The 23,480-nt window shown below is 41.1% G+C and overlaps 2 long non-coding RNA genes across 2 annotated transcripts; both read right to left on the bottom strand.

Annotated features, from left to right (window-relative positions):
- Positions 1–1,176: 1,176 nt before the first annotated feature.
- On the bottom strand, positions 1,177–2,266 carry LOC136324802 (uncharacterized). Its single transcript, XR_010729141.1, has 3 exons — positions 1,991–2,266; positions 1,539–1,640; positions 1,177–1,446 (listed from the first exon to the last, which is right to left on the bottom strand). It is a non-coding gene; the product is annotated as an uncharacterized lncRNA (long non-coding RNA).
- Positions 2,267–9,725: 7,459 nt separating this feature from the next.
- LOC136324801 (uncharacterized) lies at positions 9,726–23,468 on the bottom strand. The gene is made up of 4 exons (XR_010729140.1): positions 23,296–23,468; positions 12,497–12,870; positions 11,800–11,915; positions 9,726–11,627 (listed from the first exon to the last, which is right to left on the bottom strand). It is a non-coding gene; the product is annotated as an uncharacterized lncRNA (long non-coding RNA).
- Between the last annotated feature and the right edge of the window lie 12 nt (positions 23,469–23,480).

Raw genomic sequence — 23,480 nt, 5'->3', positions numbered from 1 at the left:
GAATAACAATTGAGGGCTTAAAGCAAGGAATATCTAAGAAGAGGAAGAAGTAGTTACTGATGGAATGCTGGGACCATGGCAGAGGACAGTGGTCAGGCTGTGATCAAAGAGGCACAGACAAGGAGGCCGAGGCCACAGTAGCATGTAGTCATGAGACACCAAGAGCCTGTCTCCATAGGACATAGGAACGTTACTAAGGGTAATCTGATTTTGCCAACTGGTGACCTTCCTAACCAGATGATCCTGTAGGTTAATTTACTCTTGCTTCCCACTAACATCTTTAAAATACAACTCAGTACCTGACAGGTTATGGACACGGAACAAAGGGATGGACACAGGAGGTAAGCAGTTTGAGATTAATGGGCATCATTGCATAAATGTACAGGTAGAAATGGCTGGAGAACTCTCCAAGCTAAGAAGTCTGTTCCTAATCCCTTTAAATAACACATCTGCCCAGACACCTCTGGGCTCCTTGCCATATATTCCTATTAGATGAAAAGTAATCGGTGTGATCAGTTATTAAGGAAAAGAAATCATCATAATTTCCAAAGATAAGAGGGCTATATAATTGTTCCTATAAAACTGTATCAGAAGATAAGCTATTATTTCTTCCCTGAAAAGTCTATGGACAAACCTATTTACTACAGGGAAAAGGAAAATCATGAAATTAATATTTTTTCAAAGGAAGCGCATTGCAAAGTGAAAACAACTTTATTTTATTACTGTACTGCTTTTGAGAAATGTGCAGTCATTTGAAGTTCTAGAAGGCATCTGTGAGCTTTTAGCTTTTTCCTTTTCTGCAGCCAGACCCCTTAACAATTGGTATCACCAAATCGAATCTCTTACCTGCATCTGTGCCCGATACACTCCCTCCTCTCCGGGCACCGCGGCAAAGCCAGCCTTTCCCAGACAGTGTGCCTGCTTGGGGACAGAACCGCAGCAACTTTCCTCTTTCTCTCTCCTGCACTGAGAATTTACCCTCTCTACTACTAGATCTTTCTCGTGAGGGTACAAGCATGCTCTTATTTCTCCAATCTTATGAACAAAAACCAAACTAAACCAAACCAACCAAACAACCAGCCAAACAAACCCTGTCTAGATCCTCCCGCCCCCTCCAGCTGCAGTCCCGTTTGTTTCCTTCGCTCTTTTTTTTCCTTTTAGAAAGTTTTTGTTTTTAAAGATTTTATTCATTTTAGAGAGAGGCGCAAGGTAGAAAGGGGGTGGGAGGAGCAGGAAGCATCAACTTGTAGTTGCTTCCCATATAAGCCTTGACCAGGCAAGCCAGGGCTTTCAAACCAGGGCCGTGGAGTTCCGGCGGCCGCGTGAGCCACAGCGCCACCGCAGGCCGGGCTGTTTCCTCCACTCGTCACTGATTTCAGAAAGAATGCCGTGACAGTCACCAGTGTTTCCTCAAATTTCTTCTCTCCAGTCAGACTTTGGCCTTCACTAAAACAACAACAACAGAAAATTTCAGGAAAACAGATTTTTAAAAGTTAAAGAAACCATCTCAAAGAAATTACAGATGAAGCTACTCTCACCAGCAGCATCGGCGGCTTCCATGTTGCTTAATCCAATGGTCCGTTCTCGGTCACCATCTTTCTTCACCTGTCAGCAGGATTTGACCCAGGGGACTCTCCCTTCTATTGAAAACAATTTTTTGACAATATAGCTCCAACCCAAACATCTCCTCTGAACCCCAGACCCCACAAATCTCGATGTCCACTTGTCATTTCACTTGAATGTATAAGCTTCACAAATGTAACATATGTAAATCGACCCCTAGTCTCCCCTTCCCCACCTTCTGTCCAGACCTGCTCCACCATGGTCTGCGCCATTTCCGTCCAAGGCACGCCAGACTTCCATGTACCCACAAGGAAAGCGCTGGAGTCATCCTCCTCCTTCCTCTTTCTCACGTTCCCCACATCCAGTCCATCAGCAACTCCTGCCAGGTCTGCCTTCAAGCTAGAGCCAGAATGCAATAGTTTCTCACCTTCTTCCTTGCTCGCATCTCGGTTCAAGACACCGTCATCTCACAGCCCAGGCTCCAGGGCAAAGATGGCAAATCCGTTTTACTTCAAGTTTCAGGATTATTGTAGTCCACTTCTAATTGGTCTCCCCGGTTTTACTCTTGTTTCTCCTTCAGTGTAGTCTCAATACAGCAGTCAGAGTGATTCTATTTAAACAAGTCAGATTGTACACAATCCTGCCATAGCTTCCTGTTTCTCTCAGGCCTCTTTGCCAAAGAAACAAGGACCTAGACAACTCTACATGCAGACTCCCACTCAATTTCCCTTCTGATGACATCTAGCAGGACTTCCCCTTTTCTTACTAAGGTCCCTCCTCATGGTCTCTCTGCTGTTTGTTGAATGTGGCAGGCTCATGCCTCTTCAGGTCATTTACCCCTGCCCAGAGTGCTTCCCTCAGGTATCTGCCTATCTAACTCAGGTATTGATAGTTTATAGGTACTGCTATTCTGAAAGGTGGCTCCACCCTAAAGCTAGAATTCTAAAGCGCAGCTTTAGGCTCATTCTGGCCCCGGAGCCCATGGGATCGAGGATGTGTGGCCATCTGAAGGCTAAGCCCATGCACCCTTCTGCCCCAGACCGCTCTCAGGTACTTGAGACTCCAGAATTCTCTTCACCTAAACAAGCCATTTTCTGGAGTCTATCTGCCTCTTCCCTTTGTCTGTCCTGCTGAAGGCAGAGCGGACTTTGCCCACCCACCGCCTTTTCCTCTAGATGTGCTCCCTCAAGCTTAAGGGGTGGTCCCTGGGTGGCTGAGGGGCTAGGACAAGGGAGCCAGGGGGTCCATACACATATGTGTCACCCCCTAAAATCACAGAGCAGAGCCACAGAGCCTCCATTTGTGCGCTCTGCACAGGGACGGATCTGCTAAAAGAAATAGCTCATTCTTCCTGATCAAGGAGACAATAAAATCTAGTGGATTCAGCCATCATGGGAACAAAGAGCGCTATCCCACACAAGCTACAGCAAAGAGTCACACATGAAGTTGGGCAGAACATGTTATTTCTGATACCTCAGCCTGAGTCACCTGATGTCCTCCACTGAAATGCAGCAAAATTGGGGACGGGGAAACGAGCCTTGAAGCCTTTGCTGTGAGGTCCATTGGTCTCTGGCGAGCCAGAAACTGAGATAAAATGGTCCCCCAGGGAAAACGAAAAATCAAATTTAGAGAGAAGGTGTTGGAAAAAACAACCCTAGGACTAGGGCTTGACAGATAAAATACAGTGTGAAATATTCATGATATTCTTATATTATGAAATTATTCCTTGTGTATCTGAAATTCAAATTTCGTGAGCATCCTGTATTTTTTTTGCTGCATCAATCAGTCTTGTCTAGGAGAGGCTGCACGTCGGCTCGTCGCTCACCTCTGCCTCTTCCCTACTCCACTCCCACCATCTCTCCTCTATCATTCAGCAGTCCTGAGTAACAGCCAGAGAGGCAGACAGGAAGAGGTAAAGGAGGAGGAAAAAGAGAGAAAACAGAGGGAAGAAAGAAAGAAAGCCAAGGGAAGAAGAAAGACTGAAGACATGTATCTAAAAATAAAAAACAAAAGAATTCCAACGTGACCTATGGTGCTCAGTGGATAAAGCATCGACCTGGAATGCTGAGGTCACCAGTTTGAAGCCCTGGGCTTGCCTGGTTAAGGCTCATGTGGGAGTTGATGCTTCCTGCTCCTCCTTTTCTTCTCTCTCTCTCTCTTTCTTTCTCTCTCTCTCTCTCTCTCTCTCCCTCTCCTCTCTGAAATGAATACATAAAATTTAAAAAAATTCCAGGGAAACAGGTTTCTAAAAGTTAAAGAAATCATTTCAAAGAAATTATAGACATACCCTTATATTAGAAAGTGTTGGAAAAAAATTAATTCAAAGAAAAACTTATGAAGCAGTGGAAGGAGATAAAAAGTGAGCCAGCAAAGCTTAGGAGAGAAATGAGAGAAAAATAAAAATGTCACAGAGATAAAAAGCCACATTAGAAGCAATGAAAACAGAATAAACAAAACTTAAACACAGTTCTGGCGGGTAATATGTATAAGGAAATAAAATAAACTAGAACAAATCACAGGGATAGTTTTGTGAATGTGTTTTGAATGGTAGCAACAGCAGATACAAAGTAGCTATTATTTGTGTTTCTGAAGAAGCAAAACAAATGAACAATTTTTTAAATCTAATAACATTAATGATGATGATAGTAAGAGCTGTCTATTTGAGCACTCAGATAAATGGGGAGTGGTAAATTGGGAGAGAAAGAGACTTTGCTTGGGGCGGAGGTTGCATGATGAGATGTAGATGTGTAGATGGTGTTATATGAAGTTATACACTTGAAACCGGTATGGTTTGGCAAACCATGCCATACCAATAATCTTTCTAATTAATTAAAAAATATGCATTAATACAAAGTTTATTCTGAAAGTGGCATATTGTGACATGGATAATAAGTATTGGCTTGCCTTATTTATTCTGACACCATCTGTAAGCCAACTTTAAGGGGGAAACCACATTCACTCATAGATAACTTTAAGCTAAGGGGGGAAAAGCTGCTTATTACTAGTAGTAACAAAAGTAAAAAGGGCTTACGTGTCAATGCATATTAATATAACGTAGCCAGATTTCACTTGGCATCACATATGTTACATTTTTATTAAGGCCCCGATTTTACTTCCTAGTTACTTTCTACTGATGATCTCTTGCAAAGAACCCCCTAAGTATTCTTAGGATGTGTCGCTTGTCCTGAGCTTCTACTATATGTGTTCCATTAGACTAAAAAAAAAAAAAAGAAAATATCTCCTAGTGTTCCATCTAGCTGAGCAATTCTTTGCTGATGACTACTGCTGCCCTGCTGAGCACTGGTGGGAACTTAACACCATCACATGCTGTTGCACTCCACGGTCCCTCCAGCAGCGTTGCCAGGTGCAGCAGTTTTCCAGAAAGGACCATAATTAGCTCTCAAGGTGCCCAAATTGCATTACCATCCATAACATGGGTGGGCCATCGGCTCCCTTGGCTTCTAACTTACTCCATGACTGCAATGCCAAAGACATTTGGGACCCACTAGGTTCAAGATTTTAGTCAAATAGCTCTTTTGGTTTTTACGTCCTGGGGCCCAAAAATGTGTCCAGGGGACTAGACCCAAGACAGATTGAGTAATAATCACTAAGTTGTATTCAGAATCCTTAGTCCGCCGGCAGAAAATATGGCCAGATCTCAAGCTGAGACTCTTCCATGCTTAATTAGAGAGAAGCAAGAACAAATTGATTTTTCTCACTAAATATACAGAGGGATATTTGAATTGAATATTGATAATATTTGAAGCAAAGGGTACAGAGGGATAATATTTGAATTTTAAATTATTATTCTGATGCAACAATTCTTCCTTGCTACTTCAGTGTTTGTCATCATTTAAACGGCTCTTGGTACTTTTAGTTTCCAGTCCAACATAGGAGGAGCTTAGCTGTCTCCACTCATTCTGACAAGTTAAAAGCTAAACTGAAAAATCAAAAACTTTTCTTAGATCTAGCAGAGAAGTGAGATTACAGAGCTAACCACGGTTCCCCAAATTTGAGAGACACAGAAAAATACAAAGGATCACAATTTACCACAGTGAAAATCCATAATGGGAACCAGGGCCAGGTCAGGAAAACCAGGCCCATCACTGATGAATTTCTGGAAGCTCAGTGTGGACGATTCTAATAGTTACAAACAACAGCGAGACCCAGTCATAGAGAGGGCCCCATACTTTGGTGAGGTTTAACTTCAAGGGTTCCACAGGTCCTCATAGTTAATATTGGAGAAAACTACCCTGATGCTCCCCAGAGGAGAGAGGAAAATGAGCCATTCTGAAATATTCCAGAGCATTCTGTCCCTAACCAGCCCTACCCTCAAGAGAAACTATTTTAGCAGAGCATTAGCTATTGGAGTTTTATCACAGCCTAACTCACTTGGGGGAAAAGATATACCCAACTCAGCCCACACCAGCCATACTGTCCCACCTCAGGAGGAAGTGGGAGAATGAGAAGCACTTGCGAAGTCCACATCCAGAGGCACAGGTTCAGTAACAGTTTGAGACCTAATCATAGGAATATAAAATACTTCTCCTCTCCCCAGAACTTACCACACAAATACTAAAGGCCTATTTAAAACAGTTACTTTCACCCAATGTATCTTATGCCATTCTGGCTACTATAACAAAAACACCATAGGCTGGATGGCTTATAAACACAGAAACATATTTCTCACAGTTACAGATTCTGGAAGTCCAAGATCAATGTGGCAGCAGATTTATGTCTCATGAGAATCCCTTCCTGGTTCACAGACAGCCATTTTCATATAAAGAAAAAAATTATGATGCATACTAAAAAGTAAAAAAATACACTTACAAAACATAGAGCAAGCATCAGAACCAGACTCAGATGTGGCAGGGATATTGGAATTATCTGACCGGGAATTTAAAATAATGATGATTAATACACTAAGGACTCTAAAGCATGAAGTAGACTGCATACAAGAACAAATCACTAATGTAACCAGAGAGATGAAAGAAAGGAAGGAAGGAAGGAAGGAAGGAAGGAAGGAAGGAAGGAAGGAAGGAAGGAAGAAAGAAAGAAAGAAAGAAAGAAAGAAAGAAAGAAAGAAAGAAAGAAAGAAAGAAAGAAAAAGAAAGAAAGGTAGGTAGGTAGGTTCTGGCCAGTTGGCTCAGTGGTAGAGTGTCAGCCTGGCATATGGAAATCCCAGGTTCGATTCCTACTCAAGGCACACAAGAGAGGTGCCCATCTGCTTCTCCAACTTTCTCCCTCTTTAGCTTTCTCTTCCCCTCCTGTAGCCATGGCTCAGTTGGAGTGAGTTGGCCCCAGGTACTAAGGATGGCTTCATGGCTTCCGCCTCAAGTGCTAAAAAAATGGCTCAGTTCCCACAGAGCAAGGGTCTCAGATGGGCAGAGAATCGCTCCCTAGTGGGCTTGCCAGGTGGATCCTGGTTGGGCACATGTGGGAGTCTGCCTCTGCCTCCCCTCCTCTCACTAAATAGAAGAGAGAGAGAGAGAGAGAGAGAGAGAGAGAGAAAGAAAAAAAAAGAAAGAAAAGAAAAGAAATGCTAATGGTCAAAAACACTAGAAGAAATGAAGACAGAGCTGAGGAAAGAATAGTCAAACTTGAGAATATCTCAGTAGAAATTTCCAGAATGGAAGCAAAGAGGAAAAAAAACAAAACTGAAAACAGCAGAACAGACTATCTAAGAACTGTGGGACAACTACTGTGAAATAATAGCTGGTCTCTGCCTCCTATTTCTGGCATGGAGCTCCAAAAACCCTTGCAATTTTCAAGTGATAAGACTATTGGGGGCATTTTTGTTCTATGGGGTGACTCTTGGTGGGCTTCTGTTGAGCTTCAGACTGGGAGCTGGTCAAAGGAAGCATCAAGCCATGATTAGAAGCTTGGAACTTTCCACTCCACATCCCCATCATCCAGGAAGAGGAGAGGGATGGAGACAGAACTAAGGACTGATCATGCCTACATGATAAAGTCTCCATAAAAATCCCCAAAGTACTGGATATTCACAAGCAAAAGAATGAAACTGTACCCCTATTTTATACCACTCACACAAACTAACTCAAAAAAGATGAAAGACATAAATGAAAGACCCAAAACCGTAAAACTCTTAGGCATAAATATGAAGAAAAAGCTCCTTGATATTGGTCTGGGCAATGATTTTAGGGACAGGACACTGAAAGCATGAGCAATGCGAGCAAAAATTAAAAAGTGGGACTCCATTAAACTGAAACGCTTCTGCACAGCAAAAGAAACAATCAGAAAAAGGAAAAGGCAACTTTCAGAATGGGAAAAATATTTGCAAACCACATATCTGATAAGGGGTTAATAACCAAAATATATAAGGAACTCATACAACTCAATAGCAAAAGAACAAACAAACAAAAACCAAAAACCACAACAAATAATCCAATGAAGAAATGAGTAGCCTGACCAGGTGGTGGCGCAGTGGATAGAGCATTGAACTGGGACACGGAGGACCCAGGTTCAAAACCCCAAGGTCACTGGCTGAGCAAGGGGTCACTTGCTCTGCTGTAGCTCCCCAGTCAAGGGACATATGAGAAAAATCAATGGACAAGCAATCAATGAATAACTAAGATGCCACAACGAAGAATTGATGCTTTTCATCCCTCTCCCTTCCTGTCTGCCTGCCTCTCCTATCTGTCCCTCTCTCTCTGTCTCTGTCAAAAAAAAAAAAAGGAAATGAGTCAAGGACCTGAATAGAAATTTTCCCTACGAAGATATTCAAATGGCCAACAACTCAACATCACTAATCATCAGGGAAATGCAAATCAAAGCCACAATTAGATATTGCCTTACATCTGTTAGAATAGCAATTATCAATAACATGAGAGATAGCAAATGTTGGTGAGAATGTAGAAAAAGGGAATACTTGTGCTCCATTGGTGAGAGTATAAATTGGTTCAGTTACTATGGAAAACAGTATGGAAGTCTCTCAAAAAATTAAAAGTAGAACTACCATTTTATTCATCAATTCCTCTCCTGAGTATGTATCTGAAGGAAATAAAATCACTATTTTGAAGTGATATCTGCACCCTTATATACAACACAGCATTATTTACAATAGCCAAATCACGGTGTCCGACCTAAGTGTCCACTGATGAATGAGTAGATGTAGGGAATGTCACACACACAGACACACAGACACACACACACACACACAAATGGAATTTATTCAGCCATTAAAAAAAAAAAGAAAAACAAATCCTGCCATTTGTGACAATATGAGTAAACTTTGATGGCATTATGCTAACTAAAATAAGAGAAAGACAAATATTGTATGACCTCATATATACATGGAATCTAAAGAATTGAAACTCATAAAAACAGAGAACAGGTTGGTTGTCAGCGGTAGGTGCTGGGAGGGGGGAGGGAGTGGATGAAAGTGGCCAAAGGGTACAAGCTTCTCATTGTAAGATGAGTAAATTCTGGGAATATAATGTAAAGCATGGTGACTATAGCTAACACTCCTGTATTGTATGTTTGAAAGTTACTTAGAAAACAGATTTTAGAAGTTCTTCCCTCCAGCCCTGGCCAGGTAGCTCTGTTGGTTAGAGCATCTTCCTGATATGCAAAGGTTGCTGGTCAGGGCACATACAGAAAAAGATCGATGTTTCTGTCTCTTGTTTTAAAAAAAAAATCAATAAAAAAATTTTTTTAAAGAATGTCATTACATAAAAAAAAGTTCTCCCCCTCCAATTTTTAACTATGGGAGGTGATGAGTACATTAACCAACCTTATTGTGGTAATCATTTTGTAATACATATGTATGTAATGTTACATTATATACCTTAAACTTATATAATGTTATATGTCAATTATATTTCAATAAAGCTGGAAAATTTTTTTAAAAACTAAAAAGCAAAAATAATAGCAACAATCAATGTACACACACACATAGAAGTATACCTTGGAGGTATTGTGGGTTGGGTTCCAAACCACCACGATAAACTGAATATCATAATAAAGCAAGTAATATGAATTTTTTGGTTTTCAGTGCATATGTAAAAGTTATTTTTACACTAAACCATAGTTTATGAAGTGTGTAATAACCTTACCTCTTTTTTTAAAAAAAAAACACATAAATACCTTATTTTTAAAAAATTTATTTATTGATTTTAGAGAGAGAGGAAGGGAGAGAGAGAGTGAAAGAGGCAGAAACATCAATCTGTTCCTGTATGTGCCCTGACCAGGGATTAATCTCATAATCTCTGCGCAGCAGGATGACACTCTAACCAACCGAGCTATCCTGCCAGGGCCATATATGTCTGTCTGACTGCCTCCCCACTTCGAACTTCAGAAAAATATAAAAAATACAAAAAAAAAATTGGGGAAATGATCTGAATAGACACTTCTCCAAAGAAGATATACAAGTAACTAAAAAGTATGTGCAAATATGTTCATAATTATAAACTATTAAAGAAGGTCAAGTTAAAATCACAATGAGATACAAATTTGTATTCAATAGAATGGTTATAATTTTTTTAAAACCCAGAAAATTATAAGTGTTGTAGAATGTGTAAAGAAATTGGAACCCTCATACACTGATGATTAGGATGTAAAATGGTATAGCTATATTGTTAAAGAGTTGGGTAGTACCTCAAAAGCTTAAATACAAATACTATATGACCCAGCAATTTCACTTCTAGGTATATAATCAAGAGAAACAAATTATATGTCCATACAACAATTGTACATGAATAACATAACATAACAGCACATCCTAATGAGTGGATACCACCAAAATGCCCATCAGTTGATAAATAGATTAACAAAAGGTGGTATATCCATACAACAGAATAATATGTAACAATAAAAGAAAATTAAAAATAATAAAATTAATGAAGTACTGCTACATGCTATCACATGCATGAACCTTGAAACATGCTAAGTGAAAGAAGCCTGCCACATAGCCCATGTATTTTATAATTCCACTTATATGAAATGTCTAGACTAGAGATCGAAAGTATTGATAGATTAGTGGTTGTGTAGGGCTGGAAAACTGGGAGGAGGGTGGAATAACTAATAAAGGGTATGGGACTTGGGGTATGGGTGATGGAAACAATGTTCTAAAATTGATCATAGTAACAGTTGCATAAATTTGATGACTATACCCAAAACCAATATACTGTATTATAAACTTTAAATGGGTTAATTCTATGATATATGCTGTTATTTAAAAAAAAAAAAAAAAAGAGAAGAAGAGAAAAAGAAGTCAGTTGAACTTAGAAATTAAACCCAGAAGTGACTAGAAATAAAGTAAGTTTCTGGGATTTTCAGAGTCATGGGGAAGATTCTAGATTTACTCCCAGGACATAAAATATGGGTTTTAAGAGACTCTTATCTAGCTCTTATAGGAAGAGCAACCTCTATAAACATCAGGATTGTGAGCTTGTCGGTGAGTATATGAGGAAACTGGCACTCTCATGCCCTGTGGTGTATGGGTACACTGGTGCAATGTGTCAAAAGTGTTAAACATGCATATTCTTTAATGTAGCAAACCCATTCCAAAGGGCGAATGCATAAAGATGTTCACCAGGGCATGTTTTTTAATATTGAGAATAGGAAATATTCTATCTCCATCTATAAGGAAAACTTCTCAACCCTAATCAACTCAGTTCACTTTTTTTATAGTAAATATTTTGTAACACTCCCTGTACAGCCATGCAATGAAAGTCATAGATACCTACAATAAAATACACTTATTTTTTTTACAAAGATAGAGCGAGAGTCAGAGAGAGGGATAGATAGGGACAGGCAGATAGGAACGCAGAGAGACGAGAAGCATCAATCATCAGTTTTTCGTTGCAACACCTTCGTTGTTCATTTATTGCTTTCTCATATATGCCTTGATGGTAGGCCTTCAGCAGACCGAGTGACCCCTTGCTCAAGCCAGTGACCTTGGGTCCAAGCTGGTGAGCTTTGCTCAAACTTGATGAGCCCGCACTCCAGCTGGCCACCTCAGGGTCTCGAACCTGGGTCCTCTGCATCCCAGTCCGATGCTCTATCCACTGCGCCACCGCCTGGTCAGGCAAAAATATACTTAACTGTAATATAAAAGCGAAATAAAAGGAGAGTAATTTGTAATAAAATATCTTTTGTTGTTGTTGTTGTTGTTGTTAAGTGAGAGGTGAGAAGGCAGGAAGGCAGAGAGACAGTCTCCCACATGTGCCGTGACAGGGATCCACCCAATAAGCCCTCTAGGGGGTGATGTTTTACCCATCTGGGGCTGTTGCTCTGTTGCTCCAAAGGGAACTATTTTCAGCACCTGAGGCGAGGCCATGGAGCTATCCTCAGTGCCCAGGGCCAACTTGCTTGAACCATTTGAGCCATGGCTGTGGGAGAGAGAGAAAGAGAGAAGGGGAGGGAGAGGGGTAGAGAAGCAGACGAGCACTTCTCCTGTGTGCCCTGACCAGGAATCAAACCCAGGGTTTCCACACACCAGCCAACACTCTACCTCTGAGCAAGCCAGGGCCCCAAAATATCTATTTTAACATAAAAATACTCTAGATACAAAACATACACCAGGGGGCAGTACCACACAGTTAAAAACTCATTATCCACAGCAAACTGGTTAAATAATTTATAATATATCCAAACAAAGGAATAATATAAATCTAGACTCATTAACATATCATTGAATCAAAGAGTAGGCTGTAAAAGAGCTTTGCATTGGTAATTTTATTTATGTAAATATATATAAAAAAAAAAGGTCTAAAAAGATGTTCACTAGGATGCTGATGATTTGACAGGAATTGTCCCTAATTGTAAGATTTGTAAAGATTTTTGCTTTTTAAATGTATTTGTATAATGGAATTTTCTTGTCTGCATAAAAATTTTAAAGTTGATAGCAAGCCCCAATGGAAGAATCACAACACAGATTCCCAGAGTGAGGTAATAGCACCTGACGTACTACCTTTTCTGGAATAGTTCCGGGCCTTTCCCAGGCAGCTGCCAAAGATGGTGGAGGTACTCAGATAGCCGAGGACATCTTCTGAGATGCTGGATGATGATCGTGGCCATGTAATATTGCGAGACAGGAGGGTGTTAGACGTGGGCTGCAAGGGGATCCACACGTCTGGCAGTTTCTACAGAAACAAGTTGCCATACCTGGTCTTCTTCCACAAACACACCAACTCATTCTGTGAGCTCTACCACTCAAGGTCCATCGGCTCCTGGTCTGAGTTCAATAAATACTATTTCTCATGCTTGGCTTGGCCTTCCCTTTCTCCAGGCCAAAGGAAACAGTCCCATTGTTCAAATGCCACACATAGCCACTTCGGAGTAGCCCTGAAAAACATCAGTGAAGGGAATACCACTAAGTGGGCAGAGTTTTGGCTTTTGCATCAGGTCATTTACTTTGTGTGGAAAGTTATGGGCACTGGCAAAAGGCTTGTCTGCTTGGTCAAAGTCTGGAGGGAGAAAGATGAGGGATGAGGGATGAGGGATGTGGGAAAGAGGCATGCGAATGAATCTGAAAAGTGGACATGAAGTGCCAGACCAGGCGGTGGCGCAGTACATAGAGCATCAGACTGGGATGCAGAGGACCCAGGTTCAAGACCCTGAGGTGGCCAGCTGGAGCGCGGGCTCATCTGGTTTGAGCAAAACTCATCAGCTTGGACCCAAGGTCACTGGCTTGAGCAAAGGGTCACTCGGTCTGCTGAAAGCCCACGGTCAAGGGATATATGAGAAAGCAATCAATGAACAACTAAGGTGTCGCAACGAAAAACTGATGATTGATGCTTCTCGTCTCTCTGCGTTCCTGTCTGTCTGTTCCTGTCTATCCCTCTCTCTGACTCTGAGAAAAAAAAAAGATTGAAAAAAAAGTGGACATGAAGTGATAAGGTCTCTGTTTCATGTGTTAATGCCCAAGAGAGAGCACCCATCACAGAAGAGGCACTAAACAACTGTAAGACTTGTCTACAGAATATATACCAGTCTCTGCCATTGGCTATACCAGTGTTAGTCCAATAGGCATGTGATAAAAATGGGGGTAGGGATGGAGATTATACATGGAACCAATGGCATGGGATCCCACTAACCAAGGCTTATTTATCTTTTACCACTGTCAAATATCCAACCTGCCAGCAACACAGACCAATGCTTGGCCCTCAATATGGCACCAACCCTTAGAAGACCTGTGATCTACTTGTTTGCAAATTGTCTACAATGGACTCATCCCATCTGGAAGTAGTACCAACCTATCTTGATTAAAATTTAAATATATTCCAAGTCAGACCTTTTGCCTGAAAGATCTTAACCAGTACCATTGAAGTGTTTAACCCATCAACCAGGGAATTGGTATAGCAATGGACACGTGATCAGGAGATTCACTGATCCTTCCACATACTACACTACTTAGACCGGTAGACTGATAGAGCATGGGCATGACTGCTGAAGAGTGCTAAGTTGCAAAAGCTACCTTGTGAGAAGGGGCACCATCCTTTAGGGCTCAGTTAGACTCTAAATTTATATTCATTATATAGTACAGGGTCCCTAATAGAGAGAATACCTGAGTCCAGTAGCTAAAGGGGGGGAAGTACATCTATCTGCATACTGATTCCAAGTGATTTACTTGGGAAAATTTTAAACTTCTTTCCACACAGATGAGAGGTTCTGGCTGCTAGAGGGGAATTGCTTCTAGGGGACACAGGAAGAGTCCCATTAAACCCCAGCTGCTACCTGGTCACTTCAGATTCCTCATCCCAAGAAACCAGCAGACAAGGTTAATTGACCCTGATCTTAAAGGGGAGCTGTTATAGAGTAGGGACAGGAAAGAATTTGTTAGACACTCAGGAAATTCATCTGGGTATCTTGTTTTTCACTTGCCAGTTTAAGTAGTGCATGGATTAGTACAGCAGCCACAAGTTGAGAGTGACCTTGTGATGAAAGGCTTGGGCCCTTCACTGAAGAGGGTCTGGGTCATTGCACTAAACTACCTAGACAAGCAGAGGATGGGGGAAATCTAGAATGGGAGGCAGAGGAAGGGTATCATCAGCTTCAATTGTAGCCCCAAGAGCAGCTTCAAGGGCTGTAGTTAATTTTCTAGTAAGTTTCTCCAGGAAAAGAGGCCCAAAACTAATTTTAAAAGATCTGCCCCAAGACCTGGGTGGTTAGTCATGGTGCCACGGTGCCCTGCAGAGATCTTCCCCTGCAGCACTGAGCAGTCACTCTGGCAGCTGCTGGAAGCATTTCATCTGAATCCTTCTCTAGAACTTACCCTTGCCTCAAGACGGCCACCTTACCTTTCCGGGTTCAGCCAAATTGACTGGTCTTTGAGGCAGCCTAAAGTCTTCAGAACTCTCTGTGGGAACGGCTGAGGTCTGTGTTGGACTGCATCACAGTTCAACTTCTTCCTCTGCCCGATACTGCTTCCTCTACTCTTCCCACAGGCGACTTCCGAGGGCACTCCCTGATGAAATTTCTGCACCCCAATCTTCATCTCAACGTGCATTTCCCAGGGAACTGAATCTGTGATAGGTTCCCTTCCCTGTGTTTCTTATAACTGTTAGGATATTTTGTATTTTAAGTTTTAAAAATCAAAATCGCTTAATATGAAAGGGGATTTGTTGGCTTACATAACTGGACAAGTATCAGGACTGATTTGATCAGTGGCTTAATGATGTTGAGGACCCAATTTTGTCCCATATCTCAGCTCTGTCCTCCACCGAAGCAGCATTATTCTAATGCCAACTTTGTTCACAGTGACGACAGCTGCAGTAATTCCAGTTTATTTTCTCAACCTTCACCATCCAAATGAAAAGAGGGCAGGCTTTTGGTAGCTTTGTTTGAAGAATAAGAAAAAAAGTCTTTTTCATATTTACTAGCTCTTCAAGTTTTGCTGAGACAAACTGACCACAGTCTGGGTTTCCTAAACCACTCACTGTGGCAAGAGGTGTGGGATTACCTTGAATCATTTAAAATAGTTAATTCCTGGAATTGGTTGTGTGTTTTAATTCTTGACTTTCACAACCATGTGGATGCTACACAAGGGGGAGGGATGAAAGGGATGCTGTGGACAGAAACTGAATTAATTTGCCAGGGCTGCCATAACATTGCAGACTGGGAGCTAAACCAAGAGAAATCTATTTTCTCACAGTCCTGGGGTCTAGAAACCTGAGATCAAGGTGTTGGCTGGGTTGTTTCTTCTGAGGCCTCTCCTTGGCTTGTCCTTCTGTCTTCACATGGTCTCCTCTCTGTGTGAAGACATGTGTATGTCTCAATTTCTTCTTGTTATAAAAGCACCAGGAAAAGAGGCCCCAAAGAATTTTATTTAATGGGTCTCTACCTGTGTAACCCTAGTGGGACCAATTCCCCTCTAGTAGCTATATTGGATTGGGACCTATCCTAAAGAACTTAATTGAATTTAATCACCTTTTATTTTTATTTTAAGTGAGAAGAGGGGAGATAGAGAGACACATGTGTGCCAACAGGGATCCATCTGGGAACCCCCATCTGGGGCCGATGCTCAAATCAACTAAGCTATCCTCAGTGCCCAGGGCTGATGTTTGAGCCAATCAAGCCACTGGAAGAGGGAGAGAAGGGGAAGAGGGAGGGGGAGAGCAGATGGTTGCTTCTCATGTGTGCCCCGACCAGAGATCAAACGTGGGACATCAGCATACCAGGCCAATGCTCTATATACTGAGCCAACCAGCCAGGGCTGAATTTAATCACCTTTTAAAAGAACTTATCTCCAAATACAATTACATTCTGAGGTACTGAGGGGTTCAGGAGGGGGACACAATTCAGCCCATAACACAAACTGAACATAAGCATCTAGAACATATTAAAATCATGTTCATCTTCTTGACTGTTACACTAAATTGTAAATTCTTTAAGGGCAAGGACAATATCTTATGTTTTATTTTTAAATTATTTTTATTGATTGATTTTAGAGAGAAACGTCAATTTGTTGTTCCACTTTTTTTTTTTTCTTTTTGTGGCAGAGACAGAGAGAGTCAGAGAGAGGGACAGATAGGGAGGGACAGACAGACAGGAAGGGAGAGAGATGAGAAACATCAATTCTTTGTTGCGGTTCCTTAGTTGTCCATTGATTGGTTTCTCATATGTGCCTTGACGGGGGTGGGGGACTACACAGACTGAGTAACCCCTTGCTTGACCCAGTGACCTTGCGCTCAAGCTGGTGAGCCTTGCTCAAACTCGATGAGCCTGCGCTCAAGCTGGCGACCTCGGGGTCTCAAACCTGAGTCCTCCGCATCCCAGTCCGACGCTCTATCCACTGCACCACCACCTGGTCAGGCTTGTTCTACTTATTTATGCATTCTTTGGTTGAGTCTTGTGTGTGCCCTGACTGGGGATCGAACCCACAATCTTGGCATCAGAGAGGCATTAGCTTATTTATCTTTATATCATCAGGGCCCAGCACAGAATCTGGTATACGGTAGGCAGTCAATACAAGATAACAACTGCTTCTTGAGAACTGTAAAGAGTTCACTGTATTTGGCAAGTATGATGTCACTGGTGACTTTTTTCCAGTAGTTTCAATAAAGTGGTAACAATATAAGCCTAACTACAGTAGGTTTAAGAATGAATGGACAGATATTACAATATAAAAATTAAAACATTTTATTACAAAAACCACTGTAAGCAAAGTGAGAAGATGTTTATGAAAAAAAGGAGTACCTACATATATGGGACACCAAGAGTTAAGAGCTCTAACTCTTAGAGCTCTAACATAAAAGGGATACTATAAAAAGATCAGAAAAGGATAAAGAAAAACAACTTAATATAAAAACATACAAAGAGCCCTGGCCGGTTGGCTCAGCGGTAGAGCGTCGGCCTAGCGCTTGCGGAGGACCCAGGTTCGATTCCCGGCCAGGGCACACAGGAGAAGCGCCCATTTGCTTCTCCACCCCTCCGCCGCGCTTTCCTCTCTGTCTCTCTCTTCCCCTCCCGCAGCCAAGGCTCCATTGGAGCAAAGATGGCCCGGGCGCTGGGGATGGCTCTGTGGCCTCTGCCTCAGGTGCTAGAGTGGATCTGGTCGCAACATGGCGACGCCCAGGATGGGCAGATTATCGCCCCCTGGTGGGCAGAGCGTCGCCCCATGGTGGGCGTGCCGGTGGATCCCGGTAGGGCGCATGCGGGAGTCTGTCTGACTGTCTCTCCCCGTTTCCAGCTTCAGAAAAATGAAGAAAAAAAAAACATACAAAGACTATGAACAGCCCAAAAATATATGAAAAGAACTTTAATCCCACCAGTAATCAGGGAAACAATTAAAGTAACAGCGAGATAGCATTTAATGCATTTTATATGTACTGTGTAACAAAATTTTTTAAATTATTTTTATTTATTTATTCATTTTAGAGAAGAGAGACAGAGAGAGAGAGAAAGAAAGAAGGGGGGAGGAGCAGGAAGCATCAACTCCCATATGTGCCTTAACCAGGTAAGCCCAGGGTTTTAAACCCGCGACCTCAGAGTTCCAGATCGATGCTTGATCCACTGCGCCACCACAGGTCAGGCCAAAAAATTTTAATTCATGATTCAGTCCTGGCAAGAGATGGAGAAAGACCTTCTTCTATCTTTAATTACAGTGTAAACTGCAATAATTCTGGCGGCAATCTGGCAGTGTGTCACTCAAGACATCTTTGGTTACAAGCAAGAGAAAACCCAACTCAATTCTTCCCTCCAAAAGTCATTTATAGAAGCAAGCAACTGAAAATATAGACATTGCTGAATCAAATCTACCTAAATGTTATCACTAGCACCTAATGTCTTCCCTTGTCTTAGTTCTGCCTTCCTCTGAGGGGACGTCATGAAGAGAGCTAACATCCTTACAGCAACAAGTCCAGCAAAAACGAAAAGTCTTTGATCTAATTTTTATTGGCCTGCACTGAGTCATGTGCCTATCCTTAAATTATAGAATATTATATCTAGTGAAATATTAGGCTCTTATTGACCAAATGTAGAAGCTAGTAGAAGAGCCAATACCATATGTAACCCCATGAATTAATAGAGAAAGGGAGCTCTGACCAGGTAGTTCAGTTGGTTAGAGTGTCTTCCCAACGTGCCAAGGTTGCAGGTTTGATCTCTGGTCAGGGCACACATGAGAATCAACCAATGAATGAACAAATAAATGGAACAACAAACCAATTTCTTCCTCTAAAAAATAACAGAGAGAGAGAAAGAAGGGTGGTTAATTCATTTAAAGAAAACTGAGGTATTGTTACCCCAAAAAAGGTAAGCAAAGTCATTATGTGGCTGCAAAACAAAATAATGATGGGCTGCAAAAACCCCAAAATAAACCAGTACACACCCTCTACAGGAAGTATCTATTAAAATAAAAAATGCAAATATCTTTTGGCTCAACAATGTTGCTTTAAGGATTCAATTCTATAAAGAAATAATTGCACAATTATAAATAAAAGATACATGTGTAAGAAAAGTTACTCCAACAATGTTATATAGGCATAAAATCTGGACAAATTTGCATTATCGATCAATAAAGAAATGGCTTAAAAATTATGGTACATTAATACAATATTGTGCAGCTAGTTAAAAAATGGGCTAGATAAGAGTATGCATGATAAACTACTGAGGAAGAAAAAGAAAGTGTCAGTAAAATATATATGATGTGATTTATTTGTAAGAATAAAAATCAGAATCTCTATATGTTTCTATAATCATTGGAAGAAATATGAAGAGAAACATCAATCTTTTAACATAGGTTTTACCTAGGATTTGGATGGGGAGCAGAAAACTTTCCTTTATATACTTTTGAATGTACTTTATATACTTCTGTGTTGAATGGGTAAAAAATGAATAGAAAGTGAAATGAGGAAGCAGTCTTAAAATGTAAACTATTTTTACATTTGGGGAGAAAGATAAATTAATCTCTAGTAAAGAGAGATGAAAATAGTGACAACAGCATAACTCATGGAGCAGACAGGAGGGATCTGTTTAAGAGCAGAGTCCCAAATACAGCAGGGCTATAATTGCTGTCACTGTTCCACAAGAAAGAGTTAGTTCCTCCTGTGTGATGGAGGAAAGCAAGTGTGTGTGGATATAGACAGTCACAGACAGACTGTTGACTATAAGCCTAATAACATAAACAGCCTATTAATACATATTTTGTATGTTATATTATATACTGCCTTCTTATAATAAAGTAAGCTACAGAAAAAAATATTAAGAAAATCATAAAAAAATACATTTATAGTGGTGTATTCATTTGTTGAAAAAAAATCTACATATAAATGCAGCTCAAACCTGTATGTTCATTGGTCAACTGTATTTTGTTCAGATTTGTTCTTTCATGAAATTTTCCTTGGTCTTTTTCATGGTCTCTCCCACATTTGACATCCTCCACCCCATCCAGCATTTTTGTTTTTATTCCTTTTATAACATTTATATCATCCTTAGTTTGTCTTTGTGCTTATCTGTCTCTGAGACAATGTTCATTCATCTATTACGACCTCACAGCATCTTCTAGATAGTAGACATCCAAATGATTGTTGTTGAAATAAATTTAATGCCACATAGAAAACAACCAGATAATAATCAGTATCATCCTGATTAAAATTCTTCACAGTTGTGAAAACAGAAACCACTGCCCTTTTAAAATTACTGTAAATTAACTTTTCCTAATAGCATGCATTTTTCATTCTTTATAACAATATTGTATATTTGGTTATATTTTGCTTATGAGAGTCTTAAACACCCCTTGAATTCATACACTTCTGCTATAAAAATGCCAAAGAGAACAACAAAATAAAAACTTCTACTGTAATACATAGGGAAACTGAGGACCAGAAAAATTATATGATTTGTTCAAAACTGCAAAGGTCTTAAAGGACAGAGTCCATATCAGATCCATGTTTCCCACTTAACCCAATGTCTTTACACCATGGTTCCCCCTCTTAATTTGAATTTTAGTTTATAGTCAATTCATAATGATAAATTAACAGCAGTTTTATCTCATAAAGCTCTGTCAAAATTTTTCTTTTTTTTTTTTTTCTGAAGCTGGAAACGGGGAGAGACAGTCAGACAGACTCCCGCATGCGCCCGACCGGGATCCACCCAGCATGCCCACCAGGGGCGACGTTCTGCCCACCAGGGGGGGTCGCTCTGCCGCGACCAGAGCCACCCTAGCGCCTGGGGCAGAGGCCAAGGAGCCATCCTCAGCCCTCGGGCCATCTTTGCTCCAATGGAGCCTCTGCTGCGGGAGGGGAAGAGAGAGACAGAGAGGAAGGAGGGGGGTGGGGTGGAGAAGCAAATGGGCGCCTCTCCTATGTGCCCTGGCCGGGAATCGAACCAGGGTCCCCCCACACGCCAGGCCGACGCTCCACCGCTGAGCCAACCGGCCAGGGCCAAGCTCTGTCAAAATTAATACACTGATTACCCTTCATTTTTAAAGATGCCACTATAGATTTCTGCTGCTCTATGAGAGGTTTGATATTTTAAGTGTCAGTTAAAGTGCAACACACCAACTGGGCATTCAGTTCAATGTTGGTTTATGAAGCATATCATTTGCATTTTTTAACGGTTATCATCAAATCTAAAATGCTGAAAGCGATGGTTGATATATCAAGCATTATTCCTGCATTTTATAGTTCATATTTATTTAAAACTCTTATCTCTTTATTATAAATAAAAAATATTGAAACAATGAGAATAATAAATCTTCATCACACGAACAAAATTAGGAGGATGCTGCTTGTACAGAAATATATACTGCTCACAAAAATATATACTGCTTTTTCCTGGGGAGGCAAGGGATGGCTTATTATAAACCATCACCCTCTTTGCACATGAAAGTAGAAACCATTAGCACATTAGCATTAGGAACATTTTTCTTTTAAAACATGCTCAAATAATACCTATGAGGCCCAATGTAAAAAGTGAAAATATTTTGATGTGCTAGTGAAGATATGAAAAGATTTATACTGTTCAATTTTGCTGAAACAGCATAGTGTTATTGGCAATTTAAAAATTATACTTTACTATTTGGTAAATATTATCTGACTTTTAATTAAATTTTGAGACCATTTCTCCCTAAACAAATAGACTTTTATATAAAATACACACAGAAGAATATTGTAACAGACATATCTATCTGGAGTTATACTCCTAAAGGTCTGATTCCCTAGCGTGAAAGCATATATGTATCCATAACAAAGCTACACCCTTCTTGTGTTGGATAGCTTATATCTGTTTTTTTCATGTTTCTATCATATAATTCTTTGAACAAAGTTTTCAGTGATTTTATTAATCATTCTTGAAAACCTTATAATGTACAGTTTGCTCTGATAGTGACAGGGAAAGGCCCTTTATAAGAATTTCCCTCTTCCATCAGAAGAAAGCATTTTAACTTCTCTAGATCATAGTTCCTTCAAATATTCCAAACGCAGTAAAGCCCATCTAAATGTCCAAATTTCATGTCAAAAACCATACATTGTAAAACTGCAAAGACTTTGAAATAGGCAAGGCTGCCATTCATATAGTCCTTCAGCAATTACCGTATTTCTCCATGTATAAGGTGCTCCCATGTATAAGACGCACCTTAATTTGGGGGCCTGAAATTTGATTAAAAAAATGTATTACATAAAGTTATTGAACTCAAGTTTTATTCATCATAAAATTCATACAACTCTTCAAGCGAGAAATACAAGTAAAACAATCTACAACCACTGTATAAGGCGCACCCAGTTTTTAGACTCCAAATATTTAGTAAAAGGATACATCTTATACATAGCGAAATACGGTATTTGAAGTATCCCCTAATTTTTGTGAACAGTATATTTACCAAGTCCTTATTGAGCGACAGGCATTGTGCCAGGTGCTGTTGTTAGAAAAGTGAGGACTTTGTCCCAGTGTTCACAGTGTGAGACGAACAGTGTTCAGACCAAACACCACGCACAGGATGAGGGTTCCAAAGAAGCCACCTCACACACAGTTCAGAGAGCAGGGGACAGGGCGACCAGTCTAGTCTAGGAGAGCGCGGCAAAGAGATGGCCCGATGGCGGCGTCTTGAGAAAGTAGTACGTAGTTGGAAAATCATCCCGGGCAGAGCTCTCAGCAGGGCGAGGAGAGCAGCACGCACAGAGAGAGAGGAAGGGGGACAGGCAACAGGAAAAGGTGCGAGCGGCAAGGCTGGCTGGGACAGCGCTGGGGGAGCCCAGTCGGCGGGGCTGCTGGGGCTCGACGCCTCCCGCGGGAGCTGTTAGCTGGTCAAATGCCCGTGCTAAAGGGACCACTGTGAAGAATGGGTGGACACGAAGGGCAAGAAAAGCAGTCGGGAGCTTAAAGAAATTGTCCAGAAAATAGGAGAAAAAGAGTCAGTGATTTTGAAAAACTCTGGTAAGGTATATGTGAAGACAAAAGATTTGACAGCCCGACGGGGAAGCAATAGGCAAGGGCACACACATTGCATGTAGTAGGCTGCGACAAATTATTAAGTGAATAATCATTTGTCACCACCTGACCTCCATTTGGGAATTTTTTAAATGCCCACCAGAAGAGAAGAACGAGGTAGGCTTAGGAGTTACGGGCACTTCAACCTCTCCGCAGGATGTATTTCAGGTGGGCAAAGCTGCTGGCCCACCTGCAGTGCTTGGTAAAAACTCAATCTACCGCCAAACCACATATTATAATATAAGATTTCTCTAAAAATCGGATAGCAAACGGCGAGCAAACCTCCTCACACCCATTTCCCCAAGAGCCTCCAGCATTGCCTTCAGCTACTTATCCGAACCTCACCAAGGAAGTTCCCACTCCAGCGCTCCAAACAGGGCGCATGCGCAGAGCCCGCAGCGTCGGGGAGGAGGACAGCACCGAAAGAATGTTTCCCAGAAGTCCTTGCCACTCGCCGCCTTTCTCCCTCTCGCTCACAGGCCGCGTGACGTGACTCCGCCCGCCACGTTCTTCTGTCGCAAAGGATGGTT

The sequence above is a fragment of the Saccopteryx bilineata genome, chromosome 2 (assembly GCF_036850765.1).
Source record: "Saccopteryx bilineata isolate mSacBil1 chromosome 2, mSacBil1_pri_phased_curated, whole genome shotgun sequence".
Lineage (NCBI taxonomy): Eukaryota > Metazoa > Chordata > Mammalia > Chiroptera > Emballonuridae > Saccopteryx > Saccopteryx bilineata.
Note: the sequence above shows the minus strand (reverse complement) of the source record. Positions and strands in the feature narration are given on the sequence as shown.